We start from the raw sequence: 21779 nt of genomic DNA on the forward strand, positions 1-21779 counted from the left end.
CATTGCCTGTTGGCAATGGCTTGGATGGGGGGGGAGTGCAGTCCAAATGATCTTCTCCGCTGTCCTCACCAGTCTGAAGCCTTACAGCTCCCAGACCAGACACAGATGCAGCTGGTCAGCAGGCTCTTGAAGGTCCTTCTATAGAAGGTGGAGATGATGGGGGGGGCTCTTCTCATCTGTCGCAGGAAATGCAGACGCTGCTGAGGTCTCTTTGACAGGGAGGCAGTGTGAAGTGACCAGATGAGGTTGTCTGTAATGTGTACCCCCAGGAACTTGGTGCTGCTGACAATCTCCACTGCTGTGTCGTTGATGAGGAGTGTTGTGTGGCTGAGTCAACAGTGAGCTCTTTTGTTTTGTCGACATTCAGGAGCAGGGTGTTTGCCTTACACCAGTCCACCAGATGTCGCACCCCCTCTCTATAGGCCAGTGTATTATTGTCCTGTATGAGGCCCACAACTGTTGTATCATCTGCATATTTCAGTATGTGGTTGGTGTTGTACCTTGGACGACAATTATGGGTCAAAAGGTGAAGAGCAGGGGGCTCAGGACGCAGCCTTGGGGGGAGCCGGTGTTCAGGGAGATGACACTGGAGATGTTGTTCTCCACACGGACAGACTGGTTTCTGCCAGTGAGGAAATCCAGCATCCAGTTGCACAGGGGTGTGTTGAGGCCCAGTTGGCCCAATTTACATACCAAGTCCTGGGGGATGATTGTGTTGAATGCTGAGCTGAAGTCCAGGAACAGCATCCACACCTGGGTGTTCTTCTCCTCCAGGTGCTCCAGGCTCAGATGGAAACAACGGGGGTAGTATGGAGAGGATGTGGTCCTTAACCACCCCGCTTGAAGCACTTCATGATTGTGGATGTGAGCGCAACAGAGTGAAATTCAGTAAGGCACATAATAATTGGCTTCTTGGCCACTGGAATGATTGTGGCTGACTTGAAGCACGGGGGGATGAGGGCTTGGATGAGTGAAGTGTTGAAAATGCTCGTGAGCATGTCGGCCAGCTGGTTTGCACACTCTTTGATCAGCCGACCTGGAATGTTATCAGGGTCTGTAGCCTTCTGTGCATTGACCTTCCTCAGGGCTCTCTGCACAGCAGTGGTCTCGAGCCTGAGGACCTGTTCATCGTGGTGGGGAGTAGCTTTCCTCAGTGGTGTTGTTTAGCACTTCAAACCTCCCGAAGAAGTTGTTGAGCTCATTGAGGAAGCTGATGTTGGTTTGGCAGGGATAGGGTGTGGCTTTGTAGCCCGTGACAGTCTGTATGCCCTGCCACAGTTGTCTGGTGTTGCTGGGGTCATAGAAGAAATGCTGGATCTTCTGTCTGTAGGCCCACTTTGCTACCTTGATGGCACGGTTCATGTATGGCTCCTGACATGCCAGAGTGGTCCACGTCGTATAGTAAGGTTCTATACTTTTGTCTTGGGCCAACAAACCAGCCACAGTAGTGATCGGATATTTAGCTGTGATCTGGGTCTCTGTGCGTGGATGGTTGTGTTTGTGACCGTCACCACAATTCAGTTTTGGGTGTTCTCAAAGGGGATCAAGACTCTGGTGTCCTACATTAGGGTATGGATGCTCACTGTTGCTGTCACTGCTGGCTCATGTGTGGTTGTTTGTCCTGGTATGTTGTATTGCATCACGTGGCAGTATCATGTGGCACATGATCTTGTGCCATGTGATCCTGTGCCACGCAATCCTGTGCCATGTGATCCTGTGCCACGCAATCCTGTGCCATGTGATCCTGTGCCACATGATCCTGTGCCACATGATCCTTTGCCGCGTGATGCTGTACCACATGATCCTGTACCACATGATCCTGTACCATGTGATCCTATGCCACATGATCCTGTGCCATGTGATCCTGTGTCACGTGATCCTGTGCCATGTGATCCTGTGCCACGTAGTCCTGTGCCACATGATCCTTTGCCATGTGATGCTGTACCACATGATCCTGTTCCACATGATCCTGTTCCACATGATGCTGTGCCACATGATCCTGTACCACATGATCCTGTGTAGTGTGAACCTGTGTCACGTGATCCTGTGCCACCTTGATCCTGTACCACATTGTCCTGTGCCATGTGATCCTGTGCCACATGATGCTATACCATGTGATCCTGTGCCACCTTGATCCTGTACCACATTGTCCTGTGCCATGTTATCCTGTGCCACGTGATCCTGTGCCATGTGATCCTGTGCCATGTGATCCTGTACCACATTGTCCTGTGCCACGTGATCCTGTTCCACATGATCCTATACCATGTGATCCTGTGCCACGCGATCCTATACCACGTGATCCTGTGCCACGTGCTCATCGTGTGCCATCATTGCTCAGTAAGTCTCATTTTTGGGCTTTGGTTTGATGAAACGTGTGTCGGACACGAGGACACGTCCACGTGAGCTGTTGGCATGACGTTGTTTCATGTTTGTCGTAAAGCTGAAGCTGATCAGCGACGACCTGTAGCTATGTGATTACCCAGGGTTCTGTGTGTGTCGTTGCTCAGCACCTGCCACTGTGAGGCTGAAGTCAGTGATGTGGCTGTGGCGTCCTGTCACGTGTGGGCGCACACACAGCGGCGGTGTCAGGCTCTGTGACCTCTGACACGCTCTTTGTCCTTTTTTCCCTGCTGCAGGTACTCGTGTCCGTCCTGATTCCACACCGTCATTCCTCTGGACGTCTGCATAATGCAGAGGAATGTTTGCGTGGGAGTCGACTTTTTCTGCACAGCAGCGTGGCCACACCCACACCACCTTCATCACACACTTTTCTTCCTTTCTTCGCAGCCTTTGTGCTCACATGGTGATCTTGTTGTCTTCTTCCTCTATGGTTTCTGCCTCACTTGCTGTTTTGCTGATGAACTCCAGCTGGATGCTATGGTTGGAATGGAGGCGGATCCTGAGCGTGTGGGAGGGCCTTTAGTGTCTGTGTGTATAGGTGAACCCACGCACCGCTGCCACGCGCCACCCACACGCCCAGGAGGGATCCAATGGGCACAAAGAGCTGCTCCTTCTTCTGTCGTGGACACAGACCTGAAACGTGTGATGGCGATTGATTACCTCTCACATCAGCGACACGCCGTTGGCTTTCTCAGATTTACCTACAATCCTGCAGACATGGCTTCATTATGACACCAAAGTCAGTGTATTTAACATAAAAAACCCACAAATAGAAACATTTGTAAATAAGTAAATCCATTGGGCCAGTGTTGTTCGAGTCTGCGACTCCTCGGACAGGATGATAATCTGTCACACGGTACGACCTCAGCTGAGGCTGGTCTTCATTTCCTGGGTGGACTAGAACAATGTTTGGTGTTTTATTCATTAATTTAATTTGGTGTTTTATTCATGGATCCAGACAAGCAGCCTAAAGTGGACAAATCTGGAACCAAACCTCAGTAGATGTACCAGCAGTCCAACTCCTATTGCTACTGCAAACTAATCTATGCTACAAACTGCTAAAAACCCCCACAAAAATCAAAGTGTGTAGTGACCTCAAAATGACCTTTAGCTTTTCGTATTGATAACAATTTCAGAACAGTGAAGCTAATGAATATGTTTTGAGGATCATGAGCACTGGTTCATGTTTGAATCAGAACTTGTTGAAATTTAATGAATAAATTAGCATCGGTAATAAAGCGCACAAACCTGAAAGCACACTGTGTGTTTTTCTGGAGTAATCTCATTTTCAGCAACATTCCTTTGGTGTTTTCACTATTTTCATTATATTCAGTATATTTCAGTATATTCAGTAATGTCAGTTTTTCAAAACTGACATTACTCCAGAAATGCGTGGAACTATTGACTTAGTCGCGGCCACGTCACTGCCGGTTTACTTCCATGTCAGCTCCGTTGCTGGAATGAAATATGAGTGAAAATATGCAGCTGTTGACATGTTTTACAATAGAGATACATGTGGTATGTGAGAGTGGTATTTGCTCTTGAATTCCAGATTTAAATAATTATTTGTTTGAATTTCATTATATTGCTGTTGTTGGGACCTTAGTGTGTCCTTCAGCTATTCAGAAAGTTTGGATAATATCGCCAGGGAGCGATATATAATCTACAAATAATGAATGTTTTTGCATTCTTTCAGTGGAACAAATATTTAATGAGGTGAAAGCTGGAACATACCATTCAACAAGACGAGTCGAATGGTATGTTCCAGCTTTCACCTCATTAAATATTCATTCCATTGAAAGAATGTAAAAACATTCATTATTTGTTTTATGGAACAGCTAAAATAGATCCTTGTCATTTGATATTTTATTCAATTTATAAACAACATACTTACATTTACATACTTACTTTTTGGTGTTCCACTGCTGCTAAAGTCCAACACTAACTTTAAATAGGAGTCCAAATTGTAACGTGTAGTCCAGTGATGCTGTGCACTGACTTGTACCTCCAAGAAAAAACAAAAAAAGACTTTGTGTAGTTCCTCAGTCCAGTGAAAATGTTTGTTTTAAAGCTAAGCACTGTGCATGCACTCACACAAGTGGGACGGTGCTTGTGCACACCTGTACTTCCAAAAAAAAAAAAAAAAAAAGACTGCGTACTTCCTCAGTGCACTGAAAATAATCACGTCAGAAATTAGTCCAGCTTTTCATTTTAACTTCCTCCTGACAGCTTTTCAAGGCTCCAGACAACTTACAACGCAGCAGATTTGTTCTGTGTGAGCGCACGTGTGTTGTGTGTATCGCATGTATGTTACCAAATGTATGGAACCAAATTTGCACGCTAAATGGAACCAAATTGCACTGTAAATGCAATGCAACACAAATGGGATGAATAATCCATGTCATGTGACATACAAAGCACCAAACAAATGACAAGGATCCACTCAGCCTTTATATAAAACCAATTAGCAGCAGGACTGGAATCTCGTCTGTACCATCACGAAGCTGGACAATGGAAAAATGATCCCACACAGCGGCCAGACGTTCAGTATCCTGATATTTATTCCTACCTCAGACACACCAGGTATTTTGTATTTATATCATTTATGTGGTGTATGCCATTATGAATTGCTGCTCTGCCTCAGGACAAACCACGCTGCTAATTATTTTTCCCCCCAAAATAACACATAATTGATTTGATGAATAATCCTCTTGGTGTGTCGTGAAAGAAAATTTTCTTTCTGGCTTTGTTGGTACAACCTACTGCCTCACATTGCTGAGGCATTTAATAAATAAAACAAAAACAATAGTGAAAATGAAAAACTTGCAACAACTTGCTACTGATTGTTTACACCCCAGCCGGTGTTGCTAAGCACATTGCTAGGAGCTCACAGATGGAGTGCCCAGATGTGTGAGCGAGTCAGTTCTGAAGGTCACATATCTGGGCATTTAACTTTCACCTTAACTAGGTTTGCCTTAGAAACATAATTTAAATGCAATTTTCTGTATAATAATAATAATAATAATAATAATAATAATAATACAACCCCAATTCCAATGAAGTTGGGGACATTGTGTGAAATGTAAATAAAACAGAACACGCGGTAAACATACCACTGTCCCAGCTTTTTGAAATGTGTTGCAGGCATCCATTTCAAAATGAGCCAAATAGTTTACACAAAAACAATAGCGTTTTCAGTTTGAACATTAAATATCTTGTCTTTGTGATGTATTCAATTAAATTAGGTTGAAGAGCATTTACAAATCATTGTATTCTGTTTTTATTTACATTTTACACAACGTCCAACTTCATTGGAACTGGGGTTGTATTATACTTGTATTGTGTCATTGTTTATTCACAGTCATTTTTTATTCAATGATTTTGTTCTTACAGCTTTGGAAGGTGCACGTACAGCATGCACATGTCAATCCAGTGTTCAGAGAACAACCCAGTCTCACAAGTTTTTTGGTCAGACACCTGCAAATATAAAAGGCAGTTTGTGTGGTCCCAAGTATTCAAACAACCAGTTATATACATCAAAATCATTCTCAAACATGTGATAATATTGCTGCATTTCTGCCAGACAAATTTTTTATTTGCAGAAAAATACATTTTATTTTACATAATTATTAATCTTAATTATTGGGTTAACATCTTAACTAGAATGACAGATTAAATCTTATACCACATATACAAGTATTTCTGGTTGCTTTCAGTTCATTAATTCATCTTATGTTCATTTGAACACTAATTCTAATAACAATAATATGCATTAAATGTGTTAAATGTTATATAGAAGGGCATTCAGTAGAGTGTATACCTTCGCACCAGCCAGTCAGATTGAAGGTTACACAATTTTATAATGCCTCTAAGGTGGGTCCATTACAAAATTTAAACATTAGTATTACAGATGAGACAATTGTTTAGCAACATTTTACAAAAATTGCTCCATCGTTTTATGTCTGTCACATGCACATTTTATGCTTGTATTTTATGCATGTTCTGAGTTGACACTGCTCTCTCTATTGAGGCACACTAACCCCCCCCCCCCCCCCCCCCAAATTGTGAATTTTGTTTCAAATCCATTTTAAAACCTAATAGTTGTCAACCCCACCCATGCGCACACACACACACACACACACACACACACACACACACACACACACACACACACACACACACACCACACCACACACACCACACACCACTGCAAATGATAACTAAGTCTTTTAACACCAGACTCAACACAACCTGATAAACTTCTAAAATGTGTGAAGTTTTATGTCCAAAAAAAAAAAGAAGATGTTTTAGTAGTTTGTCATCATTGTTCAAATGTTTGTGACACATTAAATGAGCACAGAGCTGTGGAGTCAGACTACTGTATGTTATTCTGTCTGTGTTACCATATGTGATACTGTATGTTTTACTGCATCTCATATTGTGGTAATGTATGTCATAGAGTGGTACATGCATGTGATACTGGGATGCTCTATGTGATACTGCGATACTGTATGTGATACTGTATGCAATACTGTGATGCTGTATATGATACTGTATGCAATACTGCATGTGATACTGTGATACTGTATGCAATACTGTGATGTTGTATGTGATACTGTATGTGATACTGTGATACTGTATGTGATACTGTATGTGATACTGTGATACTGTATGCAATACTGTATGTGATACTGATACTGTATGTAATACTATGATACTGTGATGCTGTATGTGATACTGTATGTGATACTGTGATACTGTATGCAATACTGTGATACGGTATGAAATACTGTATGTGATACTGATACTGTATGTAATACTATGATACTGTGATACTGTATGTGATACTGTGGTACTATATGTGAGACTGTGTGTGGTACTGCATGTTGTTCTTGTCGTAATCCGAGGATACACTAATGGAGTGCATTGTTGAATGGTGCAACAAGGGGGCGTGTCAGTTCCTGGTTGAAGATTAACCCTGTGGCGTGGATGTGAATGTAGCGTTGGCTGCTGCGTCCTGGTGTCCCGCTGAGGCAGACGGGACCACAGAACCCTCGGCCTTTGTATGTGTGGACGAGACGGCCTGACGACACATCAGCCATCACGCCCCATCTGAACTTTGCTGCTGCACAGGAACTCAGTCAGCGAAGTATGGAGGAGGACAGGGAGGAGCGTTACACCGATACTCGGGTCATCATTTGCTGAGCTCGGATCAGCGCCATCATCAGGATTACTTCAACACATATCACACCCAGTCAACACTACCATCAGTGATGAGTCAGGAACCTTTTCTCCATCAGTGCCTGGGGGTCCCTCTCACCGAACTCTATCCGTTGGATGCTCAGAAACTGAAACAGTAAGCTCTGGTCACTGTGACGATGAAGGTGAACGATCACGAAACTTCCTGGCATGTAATCTGAGTGTGAAAACAAAGTACCGTCCACAGATTTTACTGACGACTCGTGAGCGTCGTGATGTCGGAGCCGTCAGTCAGGGGACGGGGAAGACATTTTGGACATGCCTGCTCTTTACAGACCCGGCGCTCGTCCGTCTCTGGCTGTCTTTGTTCTGCGGACAGGACAAGATGTGAGCGACAAAACATCAGCCATAATGGCCACGTGTGTCGATTTTGTGTCGTTGTCCTCCAAGGAAGGAAGCACAGCAGGAAACTCTGCAGTGTCACGTCGACTCTCCAGCCAAGTCAAAACCACAGCAGCAAAGCTTGTTTTTTCACTTTGTCATTCATGTGTTCACACACAGATCCTACTCTTCTGCTTGGTAGGTTTCAGACCTTCCAGCACTCAGTCAGAACCTCAGCTGCTGGGGTCAGGAACCAGTTCCTCCTCTTATCATGTTCACTCTTTACCTGAACTCAGTATCATATGATGACTGTAGTTTTTGGAGTATAAAAATGGCTCTTCAAGATGAAAAACTACATATAAAGTCACAGTGGAATAAAAGTCCCACAGTTTTTCTGTATTTTCAGCTCTTTAATTTGGATTTTTGTGAATTGTTATGGTGTAGTTTTTATTCTTGGAATTTATTCTTCTATTATTAGAATTTATTGTGTTTGGTCTGTTGATTCCTGGGAAAGTCCAACATAAATAGTTATTGTTAATAATGAATGTGTCATTTTTCAGAATGTATGTTGCAGTGGAACATAAATCACTGGACCTCCCAAACTACTAAACTACAGTGACTTATACTTCAAGAAATACACTAAGTACACAATAAGTAAAGTCCCTTTGATGATGTCAGACCAGAACTGTTTTCTGTCATATATGATTTGCTGCCTTTTGTGTGCAGCTTCACTGAAATCCAGCAAATGATTTTGGACAGAGATGGACAAACAGACTGACAGACAACGGGCAGACGGACAAACAGAGGGACAAACTGACGGACAAACAGACTGACAGACAAATAGACAGACGGGCAAACAGACAGACAGACGGACGGACAGACAGATGGACAAACAAACAAACAGACCGACAGACAGATGGACAAACAGATGAACATACACTGAATCCAACAAATTCACAAACTGTCCTCCCAGCTAAAACATAGCCATCATAATGATGTAAGGGCTTTAAATTTTAAAGTCCTTCCCTATAAATCAACAGATTAGCAGAAGATTTGATTGATGGTTGGTGGCCCTATATTTTTTAATGCAACCATGGCAACAGGCATGGTGTCCATGTGGAAGATGTGTGTCAAATGGCTATGGGACACAATACTCTGAGGGACAAAGAGCAGTGGAAAATGGGAAGAAAGCGCAGCTGATAAAAGAGAAAACCTTTTTTATTACAGTGTGTGGAAAATGGTGTGAATCTGTTTGTGTTTAATGTGAAATTATTACCATATAAAAGACTGTGACTGATTCTGTGACATCATAGGGCAACAAGAGTGACATCATTAATGGTGCAATGAAGTGTGTCCATGCTGAGTGACAGTACACTGAAATCAAAGCTTGTTTTACTGGACCAGACAATTGCGGTTTCCCTCACAGACACTGTTGTTGGACGGACAGCCTTCCTGTATTCCAAACCATCGCCTATGTCCTCTATCATCCACATGGATAATGTTGTACGGACTGCTGTCTTTGTTGGTACCTGTGGTGTCTCTGCTCTGGGGTCATAGGTCAGACTGTTACATCATATCAGCTCTGATATGGCTTTGTTATTCATCTGCAGAGTAACTCTGATACAACAGAGCAGTGGAAGAAAACCACAGGAATAGAACGGCTCATAACAGACAATAAATGAAGCACTGACAAATAGTTACATAAATTATGAATTTAAATGGTTTTACATTTTGGGGAAAACAGTTAAATCTCTTTTTTTAAGCTACTAACAGAACTAAAAGCAAAAAATTCCATCTCAGTCTCACCGAGCATTGGTTCATGGATTCTTCATTCCAAGACAGTGTTCTCATTTTATATCATTTCTTAAGTACAAAGTTTTTGATCTGTGCCGAAAGTGTGCAAATGTTATCAGGTGTTGAGTATATCTAAAAAAAAAAAAAAAACAAAAAAAACAGCACCTACCCTATAACAGCTGCATTTTAAAGCCCTGGCGTATTGATCTCTGATAAATTATGACTGGCCCTTATTGATCGAGCAGGCTATGCAGCAGCACTAAAACTGAAGGACACGCCCGAGTCCTGACTGTGAATATTTCAACAGGAAAAACCAAACTGTGAACTGTGCCTTAAGTTATGACCAAATCACTTATCAATAAACAAACAACAAAAACCCCATAAAAAGCCTGGCCTTGATTTCTGATAGCCAGTGATCAGTAGGAGGCAGTGATTGATTAAGGCCACTTTGTGACAGACACAGAGGTCGTCAGACGCTCATTACATTCATTCAGCTGCAGTGACTGCAGACCATGTGACCTTTAACAATGATTTCATAAAACTCAAAGACACAACAAATCGAACATCTGGAGCCTTTTCAAATACAAACACATCTGACAATAAAAATAAGGACAATGAGCATTCAAAAAAAAAAAAACATGCAAAATATTACACAACAAATAGACAAAATGTCTCATTAGTGTGGACATACAGGGACACATTAATGAAATTTAGTCCATCAGAATTACAATTATCAAAAAAAAAACAACAAACAAACAAAAAAAAAAAAAACAACCAAAAAAGTGTCAAATCCCTGAAGGACAGATTGAGAAATTATTATTCTTATCATAGTAATTATTAACATTTGTTTGGTAAAAACATATTTCAAAATTTAATAGCTTAATGATTTATATAAAATTGTAAAACATTATTTCTCAAATATTATTTTATAAATTTGCTTCATAAATGTATGGATGTTTTTTTAAATATGTAAATGTAATTTCTTAAATGTTTGATCAATATGTAAAATCTTGTATAACATAAATTTATGAAATTTAAAAGCACAACAAATCCTGTCAACTCACAAAAGTGAAGCAGGATACAAAGCAGATATGTGTCAAGCATCAATAAAACACGGTAAAAGCAGCAAATATGCAGATATTGTTTGATATATATGTAATAATAAAAAAATAGGTATCATACCACGATCTTTCACATTTCTTTAATCAATATAATTGTCATTAGAATGGATGCAACATGTTAAGAAAACATGGAAGTAATAATTAAAAATTATTTTGGCATGATATTGAAATACTGTTATTATATATTGAACGTTTGTGCAAAATTTGCCACTTTTACCAAAACACACAATGGTTTCACATATCTTTCATGCTTGTAGGTCCTGATTCTTCGCAGCTAATCGTTGTGAGGAAAATGCTCTCTTGACTGACTTGGCTGGGAGATCATTCAGGAAAACCAGGAGCTGCTCACATGTTTCTCCTTGGACAATAGAAGATGTGTCAGGAAGGTTATCCGGTGTAAAAGTCTGACCAAATCCAATATTCTGTTGGGAAAGTGTAGGTACACGGACCCACAACAGGGGGCGCAAATGAACGGACAATGGAGGAAGTCAAATAACAACACTTTACTGTTGTGAATGGGCACAACAAATACAACAGATTACAACAATAGACAAAAAGCCAAATCACAAAAGGTGTCGTGTGGGCAGGCTTGAAGATAGAAGACGTCTGTCCAAAGTAGAACCGGAACCACACGATTTCCTCCGCCACCAGACCCCGGGAATACTGGAGCCGCCAAGTCCCGAACTCCCAGGTGGCCACTGCCTCCGCGTGTCGGACCTGGTACTGCTGGCGAGGAACAAAAAACAATTAAATGGGGCGCGCTTGCACCCAGCAATCCACACGGCAGGAAAACTACCTCCACCTCTCGTTGGAAAAAGAGTCTGCTATACAATGCACAAAAGTCAGAAAAGGTTACTGTCGAAAGAACACACAGTCAGCTGAGAACGTTACCTTCCAGGTAGAGCGATATCTCGGCAAAGAGGTGGAGACGTCGTCCTGCTGATGTACCCCTGCTGATCAGGTGATTGGTAACAGCTGTTGCAGGTGATGCGTGACAGCTGTCACCCTGGCTGCTCCTGTGAGGCGACTGCGCCCTCTGGTGCCTGGAGCCCGCACTCCAGACAGGGCGCCCTCTGGTGGTGGGCCAGCAGTACCTCCTCTTCTGGCGGCCCACACAACAGGACCCCCCCCTCAACGGGTGCCCTGGCGCCCGACCAGGCTTGTCCGGGTGGCGGCGGTAGAAATCGGCCAGGAGGGCCGGGTCCAGGATGAAGCTCCTCTTCACCCAGGAGCGTCTTTTGGGACCGTACCCCTCCCATTCCACCAATACTGGAAGACCCCCCCCATCCTAACGGACATCCAAGAGCCGGGTACAGTCCAAGCCGCTCGCCATCGATGATCCGGCAGGAGGCGGCGCCGGACCCGGAGTACAGAGGGGTAGGTGTGATGCGGTTTAACTCGGGACACATGAAACACAGGATGGATCCGCAGTGAGCCGGAAGCTGAAGCCTCACTGCGGCTGACTGATGACCTTAAGGATCGTGAAGGGGCCGATGTAACGGTCCTGTAGCTTGGGGGAGTCCACTTTGAGGGGAATGTCCTTTGTGGTAACCACACCTCCTGCCCTGGCCGATACGCAGGGGCCGGGTCCGCCGATGGTCTGCATGGGCTTTTGCCCTCGTCCGGGCCTTAGCAAAGCAGAACGGGCGGCACGCCACACCTCGACGGCACTTCCGTAGGTGGGCCTGGACCGAGGGCACACGACCTCTCCCTCAACCACCGGAAACAACGGGGCTGATACCCCAGACACACCTCAAAAGGGGAGAGGCCGTGTGGCTGAAGACACCCTGGCTGTTATGGGCATACTCGATCCAGGCCAAATGGGTACTCCAGGCAAGGTTGAAACTCAAGCCAATTCAAGGTGCCCCAAGTCGGGTTATTGACTGTCCCATGAAAAACACAACTGTCCTGTATTTGGAAATTAAAATACATGTCCTGTATTGAGTCGATAAGGATGCACTTTGTCCTTTGTTTCGGAGAGACTCAAACATGGATGCTTTATAATCGATGAATGACAGAGCGATTTATATTAGAATTTACGGTAATGCGCTAATTTCATTGGTCGAAGCGCTGTCACTCAGTGTAACTTGTAGAAGATACTGGAAGAGAGTCTCAAAAACAAACATGGATGGTACCGGTGACCCGTTGAGATGAGTTGAACGTCGAGATGAGGTGCGTTGCGCTACTGCGCATGCGTGCGTATGCGCATATCGCTCTATCCCGGACTTGAAGACGTCACCCGTCGAGATGAGGTGCCTCGTGCAACTGCACATGTGGAGATGATGTAACTCGCTCGACGTGCAACTGCGCTTTTTTTTTTTCCCGTCACAGTTTTTTTTAATTAATTGTATTCAGTGTATTTATAGCCTAGTAAGTAAAACATTTTCTGTATTTTACGTTAGGAGCATAAATGTATGTATATGTATATTTTGCAAGTCGAAATAAGCTACTCCAGGTTTAAAAGCCTGTAGCTATTTCTTGGAAAACATAAAATCAAATTTAGACAAAGGAGGAGTTGTTGGAGCAATTTTCTTAGACTTACGCAAAGCGTTCGATACCGTAAATCATGAACTTCTCTATTCAAAATTACAAAGATTCAAACTATCAGAAAACACAATAAGTTGGTTAAAATCTTATTTATCAGGGCGAAATCAATGTGTCAGAATTAATAATGTAGTATCTGAGATAAAACTGTGCAATATAGGTTTACCACAAGGGTCAATTTTGGGCCCGGCATTATCAATCAATCAATCAATTTTATTTATAGCGCCAAATCACAACAAACAGTTGCCCCAAGGCGCTTTATATTGTAAGGCAAGGCCATACAATAATTACGTAAAAACCCCAACGGTCAAAACGACCCCCTGTGAGCAAGCACTTGGCGACAGTGGGAAGGAAAAACTCCCTTTTAACAGGAAGAAACCTCCAGCAGAACCAGGCTCAGGGAGGGCAGTCTTCTGCTGGGACTGGTTGGGGCTGAGGGAGAGAACCAGGAAAAAGACATGCTGTGGAGGGGAGCAGAGATCAATCATAATGATTAAATGCAGAGTGGTGCATACAGAGCAAAAAGAGAAAGAAACACTCAGTGCATCATGGGAACCCCCCAGCAGTCTAAGTCTATAGCAGCATAACTAAGGGATGGTTCAGGGTCACCTGATCCAGCCCTAACTATAAGCAAAAAGGAAAGTTTTAAGCCTAATCTTAAAAGTAGAGAGGGTGTCTGTCTCCCTGATCTGAATTGGGAGCTGGTTCCACAGGAGAGGAGCCTGAAAGCTGAAGGCTCTGCCTCCCATTCTACTCTTACAAACCCTAGGAACTACAAGTAAGCCTGCAGTCTGAGAGCGAAGCGCTCTATTGGGTGATATGGTACTATGAGGTCCCTAAGATAAGATGGGACCTGATTATTCAAAACCTTATAAGTAAGAAGAAGAATTTTAAATTCTATTCTAGAATTAACAGGAAGCCAATGAAGAGAGGCCAATATGGGTGAGATATGCTCTCTCCTTCTAGTCCCCGTTAGTACTCTAGCTGCAGCATTTTGAATTAACTGAAGGCTTTTCAGGGAACTTTTAGGACAACCTGATAATAATGAATTACAATAGTCCAGCCTGAGTAAATGCAAAAAGCAGTCCTACATATTTGTTTAATATGCGCTTTGAATGACATATCCTGATCAAAAATGACTCCAAGATTTCTCACAGTATAGGTCAGGGTAATGCCATCCAGAGTAAGGATCTGGTTAGACACCATGTTTCTAAGATTTGTGGGGCCAAGTACAATAACTTCAGTTTTATCTGAGTTTAAAAGCAGGAAATTAGAGGTCATCCATGTCTTTATGTCTGTAAGACAATCCTGCAGTTTAGCTAATTGGTGTGTGTCCTCTGGCTTCATGGATAGATAAAGCTGGGTATCATCTGCGTAACAATGAAAATTTAAGCAATGCCGTCTAATAATACTGCCTAAGGAAGCATGTATAAAGTGAATAAAATTGGTCCTAGCACAGAACCTTGTGGAACTCCATAATTAACCTTAGTCTGTGAAGAAGATTCCCCATTTACATGAACAAATTGTAATCTATTAGATAAATATGATTCAAACCACCGCAGCGCAGTGCCTTTAATACCTATGGCATTATTTTCTTTATATATAGATGATTTACCTTCAGTATGTGACAATGTGAGCATACAAATGTACGCAGATGATACAATATATACACACACGGAACAAATATGACTGAGGTTGTGAGCAAATTAACTATAGCCATGGGAAGAGTTTCTACCTGGCTACAGGAATCCTGTCTAACATTAAACTTGGAAAAAACAGCAGCCATGTATTTCACTATTAAGAATAAAACAACAGTATATCCAAATATATTATCAATGATCAAATTTTAAAAAAATGTAACTGAGTTCAAATATTTAGGGCTTACATTAGATTCAACTCTCAGTTTTAAGAAGCATATAAAAAAGATCTCAAACACTTTGAAATTTAATTTAGTTACTTTTAAAAGCATAAGAAACACATTAACAACAGAGGCTGCAAAATGCTTTCTAAATGCAATGATAATACCTCATTTTCTTACTGTATAACAAGTTGGGCTCAAGCAAATCTAACAACATTAAGACCTTTGGAGTCCCTGTATAAAAGGGTTCTTAAAACCCTTGATCAAAAAAGTATTCAATATCATCATTGTCATATTTTGAGCAAATATGCTATGCTCAGCTTTGAAAATTTTATCTTTTTCCATGAGGTTCAAATGGTATACAAAATAGTTCATAATCAAGCTCCGCCACCTCTGAAGAACTTCATTCACCTGTCCTCTGATACAACAAGGGTAACAAGAGCAACCACTCGGAGGCAGTGTACCATTCCCAAATGTAAGACTACATTTTCATAATCGACATTTTCTTACAGAGCCACAAAGAAGTGGAATATATTATCAGAGGAATAAAAGACACACCAGAACGGTTTAAGACTTTTCTGTAAAGTTAACATCATGCTTCTTCAAACCAAAGATGGTAGGCACTAAATATATACACTGCTAAAGGTAACACTGAAGACATGTGTAAATAAGTATGTCTGATTCTATTATAGAAAGTGTGAGAGATGAACTGTATGAAGGGTGAATATTTTTTACAAGTGGGTTTTGATATTGTACAGTATAATGAGAGGTTTAGATGAATTTATGAATGTCTTGACAATTTGATGTTTGATGCTGCATGTTATGAGGGACAGGGCTTAATTATAATTGGTTGTTTTAAACGTTTTGATATGACACAGTATTTTAGAAATGAATGATGTAAGAATGAATTTAATATTATATATTTATGAATTTAGTATTATATATTTTCTAGGTTCGTTTGTGATGTATTTAATAGCCCTATGTGTATCCCCCTGACCCTCAAGGACTACAGATGGAAATTAGCTGTTGCAGCTACAATCTGGTACAAACATCTCTGCTTGATGAGCATACTGTAATTGTATGCTGTCCTTGTACAAATAAATGGAAATGAATAAATGAATAAAAATACTTATCATTTTATAGTGAGTAGATTTTATACATTACTACGGTCGGATGAACAATTTATACATTTACTTGCCCATCAAAATAAGCGAACTTCATCAAGTAATTTTTTTCAGTGCAGAACCTCACCTCGATGACGCTCCTCATCTTGACAGAACACCAGCTTGGATGTGGCGGTACAGGAATTGAGCACAGCAGACAGTACTCTCTCCGTTAATACTCCCCCAAGGAAGAAGAGGAGAAGGCTGCAAAACTGTGGACCTGAATAGAGAAAAGGGAAATGCATGGCTTGAAAAGGTACATGATGATGTTTACAAGGTACACTGCACCTTCTGCCATCAAACTGTTTCAATTCACCCTATTGAGATATCCCATGATCCCTTGCGTGCCACAGACTCGCTGCAGTCAAACAACATACAGAATCCACATGACAACAATTGCAAATGAACATTATCTGACCAGAATGTAATTTTTTTAGCATTTCATCACGTTAATAAGACCCTGAAAACTTGCTAAAACAAATATTCCAAATACTAGCTGGGGTACCTGATGCTGCCTGGGTTATCCTGTTTTAGACATAGGCCAAATGCCAATCATTTTAATCAAAACAATTGCCCAACATTTGTTTTTGTAATGCTGATGTCTTATAAATATAATAGTTAATGGGCTAAATTTTGTCCAGCAGAACTATAAGAGGTGGGCTCTCCAAACTAAGTGGAAATACTTGGTTAAAAGACAAACACATTGAAGTCCTTCAAGCAGACGTTGTTTTGCAATCAAATTTATAACAAAATTACACACAAAAGGTAGGTAACAGTAAATGTAAATGTCAATGAATCAAAATTGAGGTAGTGGTGTATTTCACTGTTTTTACATTGCAATTTTACAAACATAAAATGAATGTACTCAGACAGGAAGGCAACTGGGTTGTACAGGACAGTCCGGTCTTAACAGTTAAGAACATAAAGTAGCTGAAGAAAGGGATTAAATAAACAGAGATGGCCAACACATATACAGAGCTGGAAATTTGAATCTGCCTGGTCATACCCACAGCCAGCTATTTTTTGGGGGTAAATTTCAGTTCAACATTTAAAAAATGGTACCAGTTGTGTTCCCCATGTCATAAGGATTCAGAATGTATAGTTTTTAGGGCTACATATTATAGTTTGGGAGTTTATCCTGGACAGACAGAAACACAGACAGAGTGGCAGCATGAAAAGAACATGGTACAACACTGTATGGTCTTACATAAATGGCTATTTTGGGGGTAATTTTCAGTTCAACTTTAAAAAAAAAAAATGGTACCAGTTTGTTCCCCATGTCATGAGGATTCAGAATATATATAGTTTTTTAGGGCTACAGATATAGTTTGGAGTTTATCCGGACAGACCAGACAGACAGACCATTATGTATATAATCCGTGTCTGCTACGTTTAATGTGCATGGATCTTCATAAACACAAACTGAATTCAGACATCTTTATATTACTCTGGAACAAACTGGACAAACAGTGTTGCAAAAGGACAATAAGCAGGGTGTTAAAGAGCAAACTTCACTTCACAGAACGACACGAACAGGAAGCGATCGCAGCTCACAGCGATTCCCATTGAAAATAACGGAGAAACATGAGCTTCTCACATTTACATAAAACAAACACAATAACAATGTCTATAAACCCCAGATCATATACGAGGTCTATTTAGAAAAGTATCCGACCTTATTATTTTTTCAAAAACCATATGGATTTGAATCACGTGTGATTACATCAGACATGCTTGAACCCTCGTGGGCATGCGAGAGTTTTTTCACGCCTGTCGGCTACGTCATTCGCCTGTGGGCAGTCTTTGAGTGAGGAGTCGTCCACCCGCTCGTCGATTTTTTTTCATTGTTTATGAATGGCTCAGAGACTGTTGCTTTGTTTGATAAAAATTTTTTCAAAACTGTAAGGCACAACTGAGTGGACACCATTCAATAAATTCAGCTGGTTTTCGGTAGAAATTTTAACGGCTGATGAGAGATTTTGGTCTGGTAGTGTCGCTTTAAGACGGTCCACGGCGCCTGACGGCGATCTGCGCTTCGAGGCGGCAGCGTCTCGCCGTTTCAAGTTGAAAACTTCCACATTTCAGGCTCTGTTGACGCAGTAAGTCGTCAGAGAACAGAGAACTTTCAGAAGAAGTCGGCATGAGGAGTTTATTCGGACATTCCATTGTTACGGTCATTTTGTAATGAAAGAACGTGCGGGCAGAGTCGCATGTCGGGCTGGACCCGACCGCGGGGGGTCGCGGCAGGAAAAACACCTCCGTTGGAAATCTTAACCGGCAAGTTGGAACATGCCCAAGCTGTTAAACAATTTCTCAGTTACTCACTTGTTGAAAGCCATTAAAAGCCGCCTGAATTCTACAAATGGTTTTCAACACGGAGGTGTTTTTCCTGTCGCGGCGCACACAGATTTGCCGGAAACGACTCGGCGAATTTGCGCGTACATCTTTCATTAAAAAAATGTCCTTAAACAGTGGAATGTCCGCATAAATTCCTCATGCCGGCCTCTTCTGAATCTTCTCTGTTCTCTCACGATGTCCTGGGTGAATTAAGCCTTAAATTAGGATGTTTTAAGCTCGAAACAGGCCGACGACAGCGCCTGGAAGCGCTGCAGGACGTCCCGCTCCGTGGGAAGTCCTTACACCGACAGAAACACCCCATAATCTCTCATCAGCCGTTAAACTTTTCACAGAAAACCATCTTAATTTCTCGAATAGTGTCCACTCGGATATTCCTCACAGGTCCAGAAAAATTTTGATAAAGCAACGCGCGCCGTCTCGAGCAGCGTGTGAAACAAAGGAATTCAGCCGAGAGGGCGGGACCACATCTCACTCAAGGCCTGCCCACAGGGAAATGACGTCACCGACACGCGTGAAAAAAACTCATGCATGCGCACGAGGGTTCAAGCATGATTGGTGTAATCGCATGTCATTCAAATCCCTATAGTTAAAAAAAAAATAAAAGGGTCGGTTTATTATCTAAGAGACCTCGTGTTCACGAGAGTTTTAGGCACAATATACAAAGAGTTTATGTTGCAATGTTAATGCTGTTGTCCATGTGCAACGGTTAAATTGCAGCCTGATCACAGTGTCTCAATGCATTTCTCAGTGTAACTGACATCTCACAGAGTGGTAAACTCTCCAAAGTTTTGCGGGATTTTGCAGGATTTGAAACATGAACAGGGCGAAGAGCTCATGGTGGATTGTCCAAAGTCAAACAGCATGTCTCCAGTGATGGACACACAAGGAACGCGACAGCCAAAAACTCAAACAACAGTTTGCTGTTCACAAAGCAACTCCAGGGATAGATGTGGTTTGTATAAAAAGGTATGTATTTTTTAATCCTCTAATATCCCATTGTAGAATAAGGCTGTAACTGAACAAAATGTGGAAAAAGTGAAGCGGTTAATACATGTGATTAATATACAGTGCTGTGGAAAAGTTGAGGTTTGCCATGTTTCAACTTTTTATCACATGAAAATAAACAAACAAACAAAAAAAATGGGTATAGAAATTTCTAAAATGATACCCTTTAAACTCACAGTGAATACTAATCTACACCTTGAATTAGCAGAAATAAAATCTAAAAGCCAAACACATCCTTTAGTATAACTCATGATGACCATCACTTTTACATCCAGTCCTCTTCAGACAAGTCAGGGGATGGATACATGAACACTGATTATGTATTGAACTTAAATTACATGAAAAATATATATTTGCACTGGTACTGAAATTTTATTTTTCTATATTTTGTTTTACACTGTTTTAAGTTAAGTAGGAGTTCTGCAAATCCAAAAACAAAACAAAACAAAACAAACAAAACAAACAACACATTTATGTTTTGTATTGACAAAATTAATTGTTTAATGAATTTTTTTCATGTGCATATTCCTGTCACTCAAAAACTGTTGTGTTTAGGTGTCCGGATGGGACCGGACTGTTACAGGCAATGGACTCAAATGCTGGGAGCAAGGATAAGAACAGGTAGTGAACAAAAGAGATTTATTTACCATAATGAATAACTCAGGAATTAAAATGCTGAGCTGGAGACGGTGCCTGCAGAGCCGAGACAGGGCCTGCTTGTAGCGGTGGAAATCAGGGAGCTGCAATGCACACAGAGCCAGGCTTGGGAGTTAGAGAGTGAATTGGAATCCTGGATATTGGGACTGGAACTGGAGCCAGGTGGAACGCACAGAGCCGAGGATGAGGAACATTCTAGGAGGATGAGGAGAACAAAGGTGAGTGAATGCACTTGTAACATTGGAAGCCTTTAACAACAGAATGTTCATGGTAGGCTTAATAAAAGAATTGTTCACTGTTCAGGAATTGTTCATAGAGGTCAGAGGTCAGCAACAGCACGTCTTATGATGCAGTTCAATTAAGCTGGACTTGGCTTTAGAATCGACTTGGAAGTTCTTAGTCGTTCTGCATAACAGTTCATACAGTTCTTGGTAACTGTTCTTGGTAATGCACAGTCACAAACAGGAGATACCAAGGTCAAGGTCAATTCTGGCAGCATGGGTGGGGTCAGCGAGGATCCGCTGAGCTCTGGCTAGGCATTGCCTGTTGGCAATGGCTTGGATGGGGGGGGAGTGCAGTCCAAATGATCTTCTCCGCTGTCCTCACCAGTCTGAAGCCTTACAGCTCCCAGACCAGACACAGATGCAGCTGGTCAGCAGGCTCTTGAAGGTCCTTCTATAGAAGGTGGAGATGATGGGGGGGGCTCTTCTCATCTGTCGCAGGAAATGCAGACGCTGCTGAGGTCTCTTTGACAGGGAGGCAGTGTGAAGTGACCAGATGAGGTTGTCTGTAATGTGTACCCCCAGGAACTTGGTGCTGCTGACAATCTCCACTGCTGTGTCGTTGATGAGGAGTGTTGTGTGGCTGAGTCAACAGTGAGCTCTTTTGTTTTGTCGACATTCAGGAGCAGGGTGTTTGCCTTACACCAGTCCACCAGATGTCGCACCCCCTCTCTATAGGCCAGTGTATTATTGTCCTGTATGAGGCCCACAACTGTTGTATCATCTGCATATTTCAGTATGTGGTTGGTGTTGTACCTTGGACGACAATTATGGGTCAAAAAGGTGAAGAGCAGGGGGCTCAGGACGCAGCCTTGGGGGGAGCCGGTGTTCAGGGAGATGACACTGGAGATGTTGTTCTCCACACGGACAGACTGGTTTCTGCCAGTGAGGAAATCCAGCATCCAGTTGCACAGGGGTGTGTTGAGGCCCAGTTGGCCCAATTTACATACCAAGTCCTGGGGGATGATTGTGTTGAATGCTGAGCTGAAGTCCAGGAACAGCATCCACACCTGGGTGT

General features: G+C 42.1%; 1 long non-coding RNA gene across 1 annotated transcript; it reads right to left on the reverse strand.

Moving 5' to 3' along the window:
* Nucleotides 1-1410: 1410 nt before the first annotated feature.
* On the reverse strand, nt 1411-20750 carry LOC117505620. The gene is made up of 4 exons (XR_004559176.1): nt 20736-20750; nt 8570-8574; nt 5849-5853; nt 1411-1582 (listed from the first exon to the last, which is right to left on the reverse strand). It is a non-coding gene; the product is annotated as an uncharacterized LOC117505620 (long non-coding RNA).
* Between the last annotated feature and the right edge of the window lie 1029 nt (nt 20751-21779).

This window comes from Thalassophryne amazonica, unplaced genomic scaffold (assembly GCF_902500255.1).
Source record: "Thalassophryne amazonica unplaced genomic scaffold, fThaAma1.1, whole genome shotgun sequence".
Lineage (NCBI taxonomy): Eukaryota > Metazoa > Chordata > Actinopteri > Batrachoidiformes > Batrachoididae > Thalassophryne > Thalassophryne amazonica.